The sequence below is a fragment of the Dama dama genome, chromosome 7 (genome assembly GCF_033118175.1).
Source record: "Dama dama isolate Ldn47 chromosome 7, ASM3311817v1, whole genome shotgun sequence".
In the NCBI taxonomy this organism is placed as follows: Eukaryota; Metazoa; Chordata; class Mammalia; order Artiodactyla; family Cervidae; genus Dama; species Dama dama.
In genome coordinates, this window is record NC_083687.1 from 2,844,209 (window position 1) to 2,858,127 (window position 13,919).

Genomic DNA, 13,919 nt, shown 5'->3' on the forward strand with positions numbered 1-13,919 from the left:
CCACCACTGGAAATGGGCAAGATCCATTGTGTCCTTTAGAGACCGCCAGCTCCACCTGCCCATGGGATTTGGAAACAAACTTCGGAAATGCAGCTGCCTGGCCTGCACAGCACACTTCCAGCAACAATCCAAGAGGCTGAGGGACACGAGGCCTCCCTTCACACCAGGTGAACCTTCCCTCAGTGTTTAAAAGAGACGAACATCTAACAAGTGTTCACTGGCATGAAACTGAAACACAGGGAAGCATTTGGGGATTAGTAGGACGTTGTGATTTCAGAGAGAGCTTACTACACAAAGGGGAGAATCCTGTACGATAGAAACTCAAACCTCCTGCACGCTGTGAGGACAGAATGAGAAATGGCAGTTTACGCGCCGGGAAGCATTCTCTTTAAGCTCAGCATCTGCTAAAACCCTGACCTTGGACTCTGCTGTAGAGCTGTGGACAGCAGGGTGGATGTGTGTGGATTCTCTGTATGGCCAGAGTGCAAACTCTCTTTTGAGAACCAATACTTCAAAGTACAAACATACAACACAGATTCACAAATATGTTTACCATGGAAGGTAATGGGATTATATTCAGAAATGAAAAAAAGAGAAATTAACATCCAAATGAAAAGAAAAAAAAAGAAAACAATCTAACCATACTCTTCTGCAAAGCATTCCTGCATAAAGAAACTTTCCATTTGAGAACCAAAAAGCAGTGGGCCTTGGGGAGGTAGAGAGGGAGGTGGAGAAGTGACCTTGGTTGGTGCAGTCTCACACCAGGAGGGAGTCTTAGCAGCCATCTGGCCAGGGGTCATGACAGCACACGCTCCAGAACGCCTTGTCTAATCAGCTGCTCGTACTTCCACCGAGGTAAAAAGTGCTCAGGGGAGAGGGGAGGAAGAGAGAGGAATGAAAAGTGTTTTAAGTTACATGCTGTGTCATTAAAAAGCAGCAATACACGATGAATATTTCAAACTGCACCAGTGAAGGAGTTAAAGTAAGCTTAAGTATATTTGCTATTTTCATCAACTGAAATTGATGTTACTTAGAGCTATACTAAAATCTGAATTTTATACACAAATGCATTCCTTGCTTAAGTTAAATTTAAACTAAAGACTTATGAATTCTAGTAGGTATTCTCTTCAGTGTTCGCATTTTAAGATTTAAACACAGGAAAGCCAGGTAGGTGATCTGGGCCACGGACCACAAGGGCTGTGGCAACAGTTCACTAAGAAGGCACGCGGAAGGAGTGTATTCTCCACTAAACCTCTTCGAGGATCTATGTCTGAACAGTCATTCCTCTAACAGTGCAACTCTTCTCCCATATTCTTCAAGGATGAAAAGTCTTTGTAACCCAAGAATGCTGGCCACATGCTGTGTGTGAGGACAGTGGTGCCCGGCAAAGGCTCATCCTCCGTATCTCCTGAGAGCTCACTGCTCTCATTCTGAGCTGGAATGGCATCTCCTGGTCTCATTCCCTCCCAAACAGCAAGGCTCAACCCACAAGGGCACACTGACTAAATTCTGGTACGGGGAGGGGCAGGGAGTGAGGCAGGAAGACTTTTCAGCTCACAGGTGACCAAAGGAATCTCAAAGACTAGACAGATATAGATCCCTGAGTAAAAATGAAAAACAGTGCATTAGAAAGTGCAGCGTAGAGAACTCTAGAAAGGAACTGAAGAAGCGAGTAGAGTAAGTGCTCAAGGAAGCGGATGCTGTTTCAGCAGCACGTGCGCCTGACAGTTCTCTACAAGCTCAAAGGCCTCGCGTGGGACCCACGGCCAAAGAAACTCCTGCCAACCAGTCATGAAGACCCATGGGCCAAGGGCTGGTGGCTAACTTAACTGAATGTTTAAGTCTTACAACTGTGAAATCCAAAAAGTAAAAGGAAAAAAAAAAAACGATGGAGTTGTTCACTGAACAGTTATTCCAATGTCTACTAAAGACATTTGTTCTCATTTCTGGGCAATGAGAAACATGCCCCATAGAGTCAACAATAAAGGACTGTATGGTAGGAAAATGTTTCCCTGTTAATATTTCACATTGTGTGGGTGATCTATAACACAGATTTTATAGAAAACTTATTTCAGATGTGCTAAGACATGTTAGAAGCCCCTTAATGTCCACTAGAGTAGATGATGCTTTTAAGTTACCCCAGTTTTACAGATTGATCCTGAGAGACAAAATCTCATCAAGAGGAAGGCTTCTGCCCACAAACTCTAGAATCCACATGCCACAGAGCCCACACACCACAACTACCAAGTCTGCATGCTGCCACAATGGAAGCCCGTGTGTCTAGAGCCTGTGGGGAGCGGGCAGTCTGACTACACCCATTATCCCTACATGATGTTCAAGGGTCAACTGTATCGCCCCTTTCTGCTTCAAGTTTTTAGAAAAAGGATAAAAGATATTTTATGATAAACTTAATGTCTATGACACAAATGATCATCGCAAGGTGGTATGTAGTTTACTACTGATTCCAACATTTCCGTCATTTGACACGCTTAAAAATTTAAAGTATCCTAAGACAGTAAATCCCTGGCTATGTTTTTTTTTAATAGCACTGAAGCACCATCTTCAACTTCAAATTCTCCGTAGTCTTTTAGACACCGCACCTGAAAAGAAAAACTGATGTTTTACAATATCTACATTATTTTTTATTATGGAGTTACCATCCAGTAGCTGGGTACTGTACATGCACCTCCAGGTAAGCGTTAGGCTCTGTTTGTGTCTTCTCTTTGTAGTTAGGCTTAGCATTCTTTCCTGAGGCATTCTAGCAGTTCAAACTGTCCAGTTTTGATGGGGAGGAAGAAAAATGGCAAATCTCTGAATATATGTATAGGTCAGCATGGACAGCAAGGAAACTGAAGGAGATGCCAAGGAGAGTTTTGCGTTGGTTTTTCACTTTGATTTCATTTTCTTTTAACAATGTGTAAAATACTTACATGGTTCTAAAGTTAAAACTTTAAAAACACGTACCGCCAGAATTTTTTAATGGTTCAATCCCATTCCCACTACAGGCAAACGTTTTGGCTTGGGTTTATGTTTCCTCTCTTGTTTGTGCTTTGCGTTATTGTGCTTCTCTAATACTGATTTTTTCTTTTTTTTTTTACAAACTAAAGATTTGTGTCAACCCTGCATTGTCAGAGAGCAGAATTTTTTAGCAATGAAACATGTATATAATGCTAAGACATACTCAATAGATGAGTGTAAGCATGTTTCACATGCGCGGGGAAACCAAAAGATTTGTGTGACATGTTTCAGTGAAATTTCACCTTATTGTGAGTCAGAAACCAAACCTATGGTGCCTCCCAGTTATATGCCTATATACAATAGTAGATATTCATATACCCCCTCCTTTGGATAAAAGTAAGCACACTCTAAGCATTAAAGAAACACCCAGTTTTTTTAAAGGTATACTTACTTCTATATATAGGCTTTTTGGAGGTTTCACATCCTGTGTGATGTCCAAACCTTGGTCTCCTGCCAATGACCTCATGTAGGTAGCAAGGGACATTTTGTAACCATTGAACCAGTCCACCTGGAAACATAAAGATGGCCATTTGACAAAGCTGTAAGAAAATAAACTTGCAGAAACTGTACACTAAGCCTTTCAAAAACAGCACAGATGCCCACATGCATTCTCCCTATGACCATTCATTCAAACTACAAATATTATCAATTGCCTCTTATGAACCAAGCACTGGTACCTAGAACAGTAGGTGTTGGTCATTCTGCACATTGGTTCCTAATAATGCAGAATGATACAGCACTTTCAAGGACTGGACGATTCAGTATTACAATACTGTTAACTGATCTACAGATCCAAGTCATTCTCAATCAAAACTCCAATTGTTTAAAAATATCAAACTTGACAAATAAGGCTAAAATTTACATGGAAATGCAAAAAGCCAAAAATAGTCAAGACACTTGAGAAAGAAGAACAAAATGGGAAAACTTACTTAAGAAGTACTGCAAAATTATAAGCACTTAAACAGTATGAAAAAGGTACAAGGACAAACAAACTAAGACAAAAGAAAGCCCGGCCCCCTCCCCGCCAACCACAGACATGCAACTTGGCTCATACATTATTCACAAGAATCTATTCCAGTATCATGGATGTCTCTGTGAAAAATAAAACAAGATAACTCCGAGAAGACTGTACAGAAAAACATCTTCATAACCTTCACTAGTAAAGCATGCACATGTATACATACACACATACACCCCTCCCTCAGGTTTGATACTTTGCTAGAACGACTCTCAGGACCCAGGAAACCACTGCCCTGATGTCCACTGTTGTACTGTAGTGAAAGGAATACAAATGAGAACCAGCCAAAGGAAGAGACACCCAGGGTGAGGTCTGGGAGGGTCCCAGATGTGAAGCTTTGATTTCCTCTCCCCGAGGAATCAGGACACACCACCCTCCCGGCACACTGCCGTGGAACAATGCACATGATGTGGTGTCAACCAGGGAAGCTCGCACAAGTCTGGATGTCAGGACACAGGTGCATCGATGTATCAAACTATGACGGACTGAATCACAGGTGATGGAGCCCTACTTCTGGCTCCCCTCTCCTCTCTGCAGTGATGTCAAGAGGCTAAAAGCCTCAAACCTGAGGGGAGAGTGGGAATCTCTGAATTTGCAGCCAGGTGGTCCGAAGGGAGAGTGGCCCTGGGAACACCCAAACCATGGCTGGTGTCTGAAGTGAGGGCAGTCTTAACCTATGAAGTTTGGTCTAACTAGGGAGTTAGTGTCTGAAGTCACTGCAGCAGATGCTATGACTTTCACTTTGCAAATGAGGGAATTTAGGCACAGGGAGAGATGGAGCCTCCTGCCTAGGATCTCACAGAAGCAGAGCCAATATTTCCACAAGAGTCTGCTTGCCTTCAATCCTGTGTCCTTAAATATTGTGCCTCAGTGACTGAACAAATCAAGAATTCATCACACATATTCACAAAGATAAGCAAAGTATGTGTGTGCCTGCTGAGTCTCTTCAGTCGTGTCCGACTCTCTGTGACTGTATGGACTGTAGCCTACCAGGGTCCTCGTCCATGGGATTCTCCAGGCAAGAATACTGGAGTGGGTTGCCAAGCCCTCCTCCAGGGGATCTTCCCAACCCAGGGATTGAACTCGCATCACTTACGTCTCCTACATTGGCAGGCAAGTTCTTTACCACAAGTGCCACCTGGGAAGCCCCAAGCAAAGTATGTACACACACATATTTTATGAAAAATTTCCAAATAATGATGCCTGTTTTGCACCCTACTGATGGATCTCTAGCAACTAACATAACGGGACCCTTTATTTTGTTAATAGTAGTTTTCCATACAGCATTTAGAATTACTACTACCATTCTGAAACAGACCAAAAACTACTGAAAATCAAAGGTTCAAACAAAAAGACAAGTACTATAAATACTACTGTAGAAGCTGAGCCAGAAGCTCAGCCAGTTTCCGACTTTACAGATTTGAACAAGAGTGCTAACTTATCTCTTCAGCAGACATGTGAAATCATAAAGGCCTTGGCAAGACACTGCCATAACCCCACCTGAGGGCTCTAATCCGAAGCAGCCGGTCATGCCTGGAACATTAATACCGCATTGGATCAGAAGTTGTCTTGATCAGGAAAGGCTTAGGACTGATCCACCAGAAGGTAACACGTGGATTTGATTTGGTTCCGGAGGCAAACAAACCACTGCAAGGGGACACCTTCGGGACAACAGGGAAAAGAGGAGCAGACTGGATGGATGCTGTGAAGGGACACTCACTGCTCCAGACAGGAGAGTTACACAGTGGTGAGAGGTCAACTATACAGTGAGAAAAGGCCCCAGAGGGCCTTATTTCTTAAAGATGCACACAAAACTGTTCAGTGGAGAATGCCTAATGGTTAGCCTAGACACATAAAACAAGACGAAGCAATTATGGGAAAATGTGAAGAACTGTTTGACCTATATTATGGCTCCATGGGGGGCTGTAATATTATTCCCTAATTTAAGAATACTGCAACTTTCCATAATAAAAAAAATTTAAAAGGAAACAAAGAGAAAATTCAGAATGCTCATAGAAGAGAGACATCGCCAAGAATTTCTGACACCCCCTGGGACAGGAACCCCCTCTGCTCCCTGCCACCCGCGCAAACACAGAAGCTCACAGGCAGGCTGCGGCGCAGCGCTGTCTTCTTAGCAAAGAACAGTGTCGAAACTTGATGGCTGGGACCAAATCACCCCGTCCTCCTGACTTTGCGTTATTCCTGGTAAAACATTTAAGGAAAAGAATGTCTACTGAGAACAAGTCACATTTTCAAAGTCAGCTAACAACTGAGGCCATGCTTGTTGTCAGCCATTTGTGTTAGTAGTTAACCTACCTGCCTCCACGTCAGAGCTTTTGCTAATTGGATAAAATAGAAAAGGGTCAGGGAATTCCCTGGCGGTCCAATGTTTAAGACACTGCACTTTCACTGCTCAGGGCACAGGTTCAATCCCTGGTCAGGAAACTAGGATCCTGCAAGCTGTGTGCACAAACTTTAGTTAAATAAATAAATAAATACCTAACTAATTTGCCTAGGATCATACTCCCATTCTCTTGTTTAGCCACGTGGCACATTGGGTTTTGTACACTGATGAATTTCCATTGTCTCCAAAAGACAATCTTTGCCTCACTTTTTAGAATCCCTTTTTCATGATGGGATAAGAGATCAAATATCATGGTGCATAACATTATGGCCTCACATCATGCTCTCATCTTACGAAGTCCTCTTTCTATGATATCAATACTTTCAAATCCTCATTCCCATAAAGTGAGCAAAGGACTCTAAAGTCAAGTGCTCCTCCACTCATCCAAGAAATAGTTCTTTATCTTCAACTCTGTGCATGTTTGTACTTTAGGGTCCTTTACACGGAGAGGGAGAAAATCTTGGCTTTACCCTATAAAATATGTGTCTCCTTAGATATCAGACAAGCATCACCCTTTCCAATCTGATGTACAATTGTTTACTGGGTATGGTGTTTCAGTTTTGCAAAATGAAGACTTCTGAAGAAGGTGGTGGTGGTGATAGCTATATGACACTATGAATGTTTAGAATACGCTGTATGGTATGTGTTCTCAGTCACTCAGTCATGTCCGCCTCTTTTTGACACCATGGACTATATCCTGCCAGACTCCTCTGTCCTTGGAATTTTCCAGGAAAGAGAACTGGGGTGGGTCACCAGTTCCTTCTCCAGGGGAGCTTCCCGACCCAGGGAATGCATCTCCTGCATTGGCAGTCAGATTCTTTACCACTGAGCTATCTGGTGTGTATCTTAACCACAATTGAAAAAACAAAAAGAAAGAAAGAAAACAAAACAAAACCAGATGTACAGAATTAATAGATATCTCCTTTAGAGTGTTAAAAGGAACAGATAAATATAAAATGTATGTGCCTGCTCTAGACCCTGAAAATAGAGGCAAAATATATGCCCCATGTCTTCTAGATCTGTTCTAGACACTTCTGCCATTCTAGAAACGTTAGATTTATTCTCCACACTGCTTACAATGTGCTCTTGATTATAATGAATTGCACAAATAAAATACACCCAACTTAACGTCAAAGTACTTGATTCAGCACACAAGAACTTACTTAAAAAATTCACATTTCCATGTGAGCAATTAAATAGGAATATATTTCTTCTGACACAGAATTTTAACCAGAAACTGGTAACAGTGGTGTCCTGCCCAGAACCAAACTGGGAGGATAGGGCACAGAATTTTAGATCCTGATTTTCCCCATGGTTCGAATAGAGGAAAATTATTCCCTTACTGGACCAAGGCCTGTTCAGTCACTTCCTAAACAGGTGTGTAAACTGTTCTCCTTCCAACTGGTCTGGCTCACCTCTGCTGTCACCTGCATGACCCCCATCCTCTCTGTCGATCCCACTATCCCCTATCCACATAGGGTCAGGGTCGTCCTTAGATGACCTTAGAACACAAACATGCCACCACCTGCCCCACATCCTTAGAAATCTCCTCTGGTGTTGCTCTCGGCCTGCTCACCGGGTTGCAGCCACACTGGCCTTTGGGAAGGCCCAGGTCCCTGGGCATCCCACCCTCTTTTAAGACTCAGGGCCTTTGCACATGCTGTTTCCTAAAACTAGAATGCTCTCTGCCCACAGTTACTTCCTCACTAAAACCCGCTTCTTCAGGCTCCAGCTGAAGAGTCTATTCCTCGGAAAGAATTTCCCAGATTTCACAATCTACCAATATTTTCAGTGCATGAGTCTCCTCCCAGTATGGTGTTTTCCTTCACAGCAGGTACTCTGACCCGCTTTACCCGCATTTAACACCTGCCTTCTGCATGACACTGTTGAGGGCCATGGGGCCAAACCTCTTGATTCTGCTGTTTACAGTTGAAACACCAGAGCCCTTTGTCAGCTCATAACTGCTGAGTTGCAGGAACAAATGAAGGACTTGGGAACCCGAGTGCAGGACTTTCCATTTCCCTTACATTGACCGCAGACCTCTTGCACATCAGTTCCTCATCATCAGTAACACAGTCACTGCAAAGTGTCCCTGCCGTTCTGTGTACTCCACGCACCCTAACAACATGCTACCGATTTCTATGCCCAACCAACTGATGAAAACACTACCGAACAAGGCCAGGGACGAAATCTCAAGTTGCAGACATACTTCTCTCCAGGATGAGCTCTCAATAACTCATTTTCCCTCCAGCAGTCAGTACTCTTGTGTCTTATTCTTCACCCAATCACAGATCCTCTGAAGTTTGTCATTCAGCTCAAATTCTCCCCTGTGCCAACTACCATGCTTGACTCTAAACAGTCTGCAACTCCAGAACCCTCTAGCCTACCAAGCTGTAGTGTTCTGCAGCACGAGTTCCCAGCCAACTTCAGTCAAGCTTTCACAAGTCTCTGCTACTCCTGCTAAATTTGCAAGCTGCCTCTTCTCCCTTGAAACCCACTAAGGCCTCACCTGATGAAAACAAGCAGTGGAAACAATGCCCTTTACTCATCAGCTCTGTTACTTGCTCCTGGATCATCTCTTTTGGATCCACCCTAATTCCTTTCAAGTCACACCAGTCAAACAAGAAGTATTTATTGAACATCTACCATGTGCCAAGCACTATTTCGTCCCTAGAGACATAAGAATCATTAACACAAATCCTTCTACTTCTGTATAGCTAGGGTATGACCAGGCTCACAGAGAATTAAAAGAAAACAAAAAACACAAATCATATCTAAAAACTAATGTTAAGATGATCTGACATCAATATCATATTTCTTAAACTGTTTTAAAATATCAACTTACCAACTTACACATCAGGTAGGTTTTGTTCGTTTAAGGCTTTCATCTCCTCCAGAACTTGCCTCAGTCCATCCTCCTGGAACATATACAATTACACTCATTAATTCCCCTACCAAGTTGGTAGCAACAGTCTTTGCTTATGTATCTTATGAAAAAGCAAAAGTCCTTCCACACTTACTAAGATGGCTATAATAACAAGTGTTGGAGTGGATGGGGAGAAACTGGAACCCTTGTCCAATGCAGGTAGCAATGTAAAATGGTACAGCCCTATAGAAAACAGCCTTGTGAGTCCACAAAAGTCAAATTTCGAATTTCCATATTATCCAGCAATTCCTCTTCTAGGTACACACTCAAGAGAACTGAAAACCTATGTTCATACAAAGTATGTCTATTCAATGGAAAATTACTCAGTCAAAAGGAAAATGCTGATAGATACAACATGAACTTTGAAAACACTGCTTAGTGAAATAAGCCAGACACAAAAGGACAAATATGGTATGATGCAACTCATCTGAAATGTCTAGAATAGGCAAACTCATAGAAGCAGAGTAGATTAGAGGCTACCAGGCTGAGGGGGTAGGAGAGTGGGTAGTCACTGCTTAAAAGCTATAGAGTTTATTTGGTGTTATGAAAAAGCTTTGGAAATAGAGGTGATGGTTGCAGAACAATGGGAATATAATTAATACCACTGAAGTGGACACAGAAGAATGGTTAGAAATGGCAACATTTAGTTTTGTATCACCACAATTAAAAAAAATAAAAGGAATGAATTACCAACAAAATACACAATCAACATAGTCATTAAGGATAATCTTAAAGACTGAGAAGTCAGACAGAAAGGAGCACACACTGTATGCTTCTAGCTGGCCCTGTACAGAGGAGTTTGCTATTGCTGGCATGTGGACTCCAGAAATACAATGAAAAAGACAAATATAATCTGTAGGGGAAAGAAAATCCTTGGCTACCTAAGGCTGCAGATGGGAAGTAGCCAGTGCCACAAAAGAGAAAAGGGAATCCTTGGGATAGCAGAAATCTTGGTTGGGTTGCTGGTTATAAGGATTGTATATATTTGTCCAAACTCTATTAAAATGTGTATTGTGTTATACATAAATTATACCTCAATAAAACTAATGACAATAGTCTACAGAAGTAATAACACATGACAAAAGCATGAAAATAACTTATTATTAATTGGAAAAGGATCTTAAAAGGTTACCACTGGAAAAAAAAAAAAAAAAAACCTACACACTGCTAGGATAGAAAACAGAAAGGTAAAAGGAGTTTTTCCACGTTCTACTTTGACAAATTTCTAAAACAATTTCCCTTGGAAGGATAAAAATACTAGAATTATAAAATTCATAAATGCTACACAATGTGTGTCAACAGGCAACCCCTATGACTGAAACACTGTACATAAACTATATTTCAATTAAAATTTTACCAAAATAAAACCCAATAATGCTATAACAATGGCAACCAGAAAAAGAAACAAACAAAAGAATCCTCAAAACAAAACAATGATAAGCAACCCATCTACTGTTAGAGCCAAAATAGATGCATTAGCAAAAAAAAAAAAAAAGAAAAAATGTTTTAGCACTACGGTTTATAACTACAAAATTACACTATTTAATGCTGCTTGGATGTAAGAAATGATTTCTAATGAAAAATGGAAACATGATTTTACCTACTCTTTCATCAACTGGTTAAAAAAATTATCATGGAAAAGTCTGATTTACTAGAATTCACTTAAATATTCCTTTCATCACAAATATTATTTTAAAGGACAGCTGAAACTCTTGCACAATTAGGAGATCAGCAGGTATACAAAAGATAAGTATGAAATAAACTCGTAAAGATACAACCAAGTTTTCAGATTTAAATTTTTATTTATTTTTTAAGACTTAAATTTTTAAAATTTACTCTGGGAATTGCATCATTTTCTGCTCCCACCTCCAGCTGTAAGCCCCTGGAAACTCAAGATAATTTTCCTAAAGACTCAAACGATGATCAGTTCTGCAGATACAAAGTGCATCATTCCAATTTGCCAAACACAGCACCTAACCATGAGGGAGTCTGGAATGAACAAGGCAGAGTCCCTGCTCTAAACCAGCTACCATCTGCCAGGGGGGAATGATTCTTGAAAGCATGTGTGGGTTCAGGGTGTGAGGGGTCAATCAGATCAAGACCAATTCTTAGTCTAATTCCAACTCAGCTGTCCCAGTGGCCAGCCCCCAAAGGCAGCCACAACTGCAAGAAAAGGTGCACTGACGCCCTCTAAGACCCAGAAAAGCCAGTGATTTTACACTTCTAAGTTCATCTCTGAATCCCCCACCTCCACCCTGCCGCTTCCCAAAGTGGGAAACCAACACTTCCAAGTCTGAGCGAACTAGACAGCCGGACTAACAGTCTGAAAAGCCAGCACCTGTGGGCACTGTCTGCACCTTTGGGCTCCTTTCTTCCCGTGTGACCTAGTCTTCCCACCCTAGTGGGGACATATTGGAAAGCCGCTCCACCCTTCTCAAATATCTGGCTTAAAACTCAGCATTCAAAAACTAAGATCATGGTATCTGGTCCCATCGCTTCATGGCAAATAGATGGGGCAAAAATGAAAACAGTGGCAGAATTTATTTTCTTGGGCTCCTAAATCATTGCAGATGGTGACTGCAGCCGTGACATTTAAAGACCCTGGCTCCTTGGAAGAAAAGCTATGACCAGCCTAGAGGGCTTTGCAGACAAAAGCCCCTCCCTATAGTCAAAGCTTTGCTTTTTCCAGAAGGCATGTACAGATATGAGAGTTGGACCAGAAAGAAGGCTGAGCACCAAAGAATTGATGCTTTTGAACTGTAGTGTTACAGAAGACTCTTGAGAGTCCCTTGGACAGCAAGGAAATCAATCCACTCAATCTTAAAGGAAATCAACCCTGAATATTCCTTGGAAGGACTGATGCTGATGCTGAAGATCCAATACTTTGGCCACCTGATGTAAAGACCTGATTCATTGGAAAAGATCCTGATGCTGGGAAAGATTGAGGATATGATGAAGGAGAACGGGACTACAGAGGGTGAGATGGGTGAATGACATCACTGACCCACTGGACATGAATTTGAGTAAACTCAGGGAGACAGGGAAGGACAGGGAAGCCTGGTGTCAGGCCTCAGTACATGTGGTCATAAAGGCTGGGGCATGACTTAGGGACTGAACACCAACAATCCCTCTGCGATCTACGTCTCCAGTGAACCGCCCACTGTGGTCTCCTAACTTTTTAGATAAGGTAACTGCCCGAAGTTGCAAGAATAACAGGCTGGAACAGAATTCAAGCTGGGGCTCCGCTTCCAACAACTGCAAGTTCAGACATGCCCATTAACTTGATGCGTAATTCCAGTGGTTCAGCTTCCCCATCTGTTAAATGGCCCAAGTGTCAGATGAAGTGCTCTTGAATGTTCAAAACAAAACTCACCTTACCCAAAGGCTCTCCCTGATGACCGCCAGATGTTTACTCTGCTTCCTGAGAGAAGCCTCCAGAGACACGGTGTTTCCCCTCCCCCGCTATTTCTCTCAACTCCACGCCCGTCCTGTACCTACAAGACCTGTCCTCTCAGGACAAGCTGTTCAGTGACCCCGGACCGGGCTGTTGACCACATCCATCTCTCCTGCTGTCTATCATAACCCACTCAGAACCAGTCTTTCTTCTATCCGATCCATTCCCCTAAGGACTGCGGGGTGGTTTAGTCCCTAAATCGTGTCCGACTCTTGCAATCCCATGGGCTGCAGACTGCCAGGCTCCTCTGTCCATGGGTTTCTCCAGGAAGGAATACTGGAGTGGGTTGCCATTTCCTTCTCCAGACGATCTTCCCAACCCAAGAATCGAACCTGGGTCTCCTGCTTTGCAGGCAGATCCTTTACCGACTGAGCTATGAGGGAAGCCCCTTAAATATGGGGAAGCCCCTTAATTAGTGAAGTGAAAGTCGCTCAGTCTGACTCTTTGTGGCAGTCCATGCCATAATAGTGGAGTGGGTTGCCTTTCCCTTCTCCAGGGGATCTTCCCAACCCAGGGATTGAATCCAGGTGTCCCACATTGCAGGCAGATTCTTTACCAGATGAGGCATAAGCACTGCAACAGCTATCTAAACACAGAGAAATCCCATGGCTCCTCTGAAAAGCCTTGTGAGTGAAGAGCGAACCTCCCGCCCCAGAGCCCCCTTGCGGCCCGCCCTTCCGCGGCGGGGAGGGGAGGGTGTTTGCCTGGCCGGCCCCGGGGGGCTACCCACACCGCAGCCCTCAGGGCGCGGCCCTAACGCCCGGGCTACCCCGTCCCCACCTCTGCGGGGTAACTCGCACCTGAGCTCCAACCGCCCGTCTCCCGGTCTCTCCGCGCGTCACCGGGGCGAGACGCCCACCGCGCAGCCCGCGCGCGCAGCGGCTTCCGGGAAGCGGGGCGGGGGGGCGCTGAGGAAATGGCGGCGACCCCCGCGCGCGGGAAGCCACCGAAACCGACCTGCCCACAGCCACGGAGTGGAACCACAAGCACAACCGCCATCCCGCTCGCGGTTGTGCAGCCCCAGAGGAGCGGCCCGGGGAGGCGCCCGCCCGCCCCCGCCCTCAGGGTGCCCCGACTCAGGCAGCCTTCCCTCGGCCGC

General features: G+C 43.7%; 1 pseudogene; it reads right to left on the reverse strand.

The window, feature by feature from the left end:
- Positions 1–379: 379 nt before the first annotated feature.
- Positions 380–13,819, reverse strand: LOC133059979 (DNA replication complex GINS protein PSF1-like; annotated as a pseudogene).
- Between the last annotated feature and the right edge of the window lie 100 nt (positions 13,820–13,919).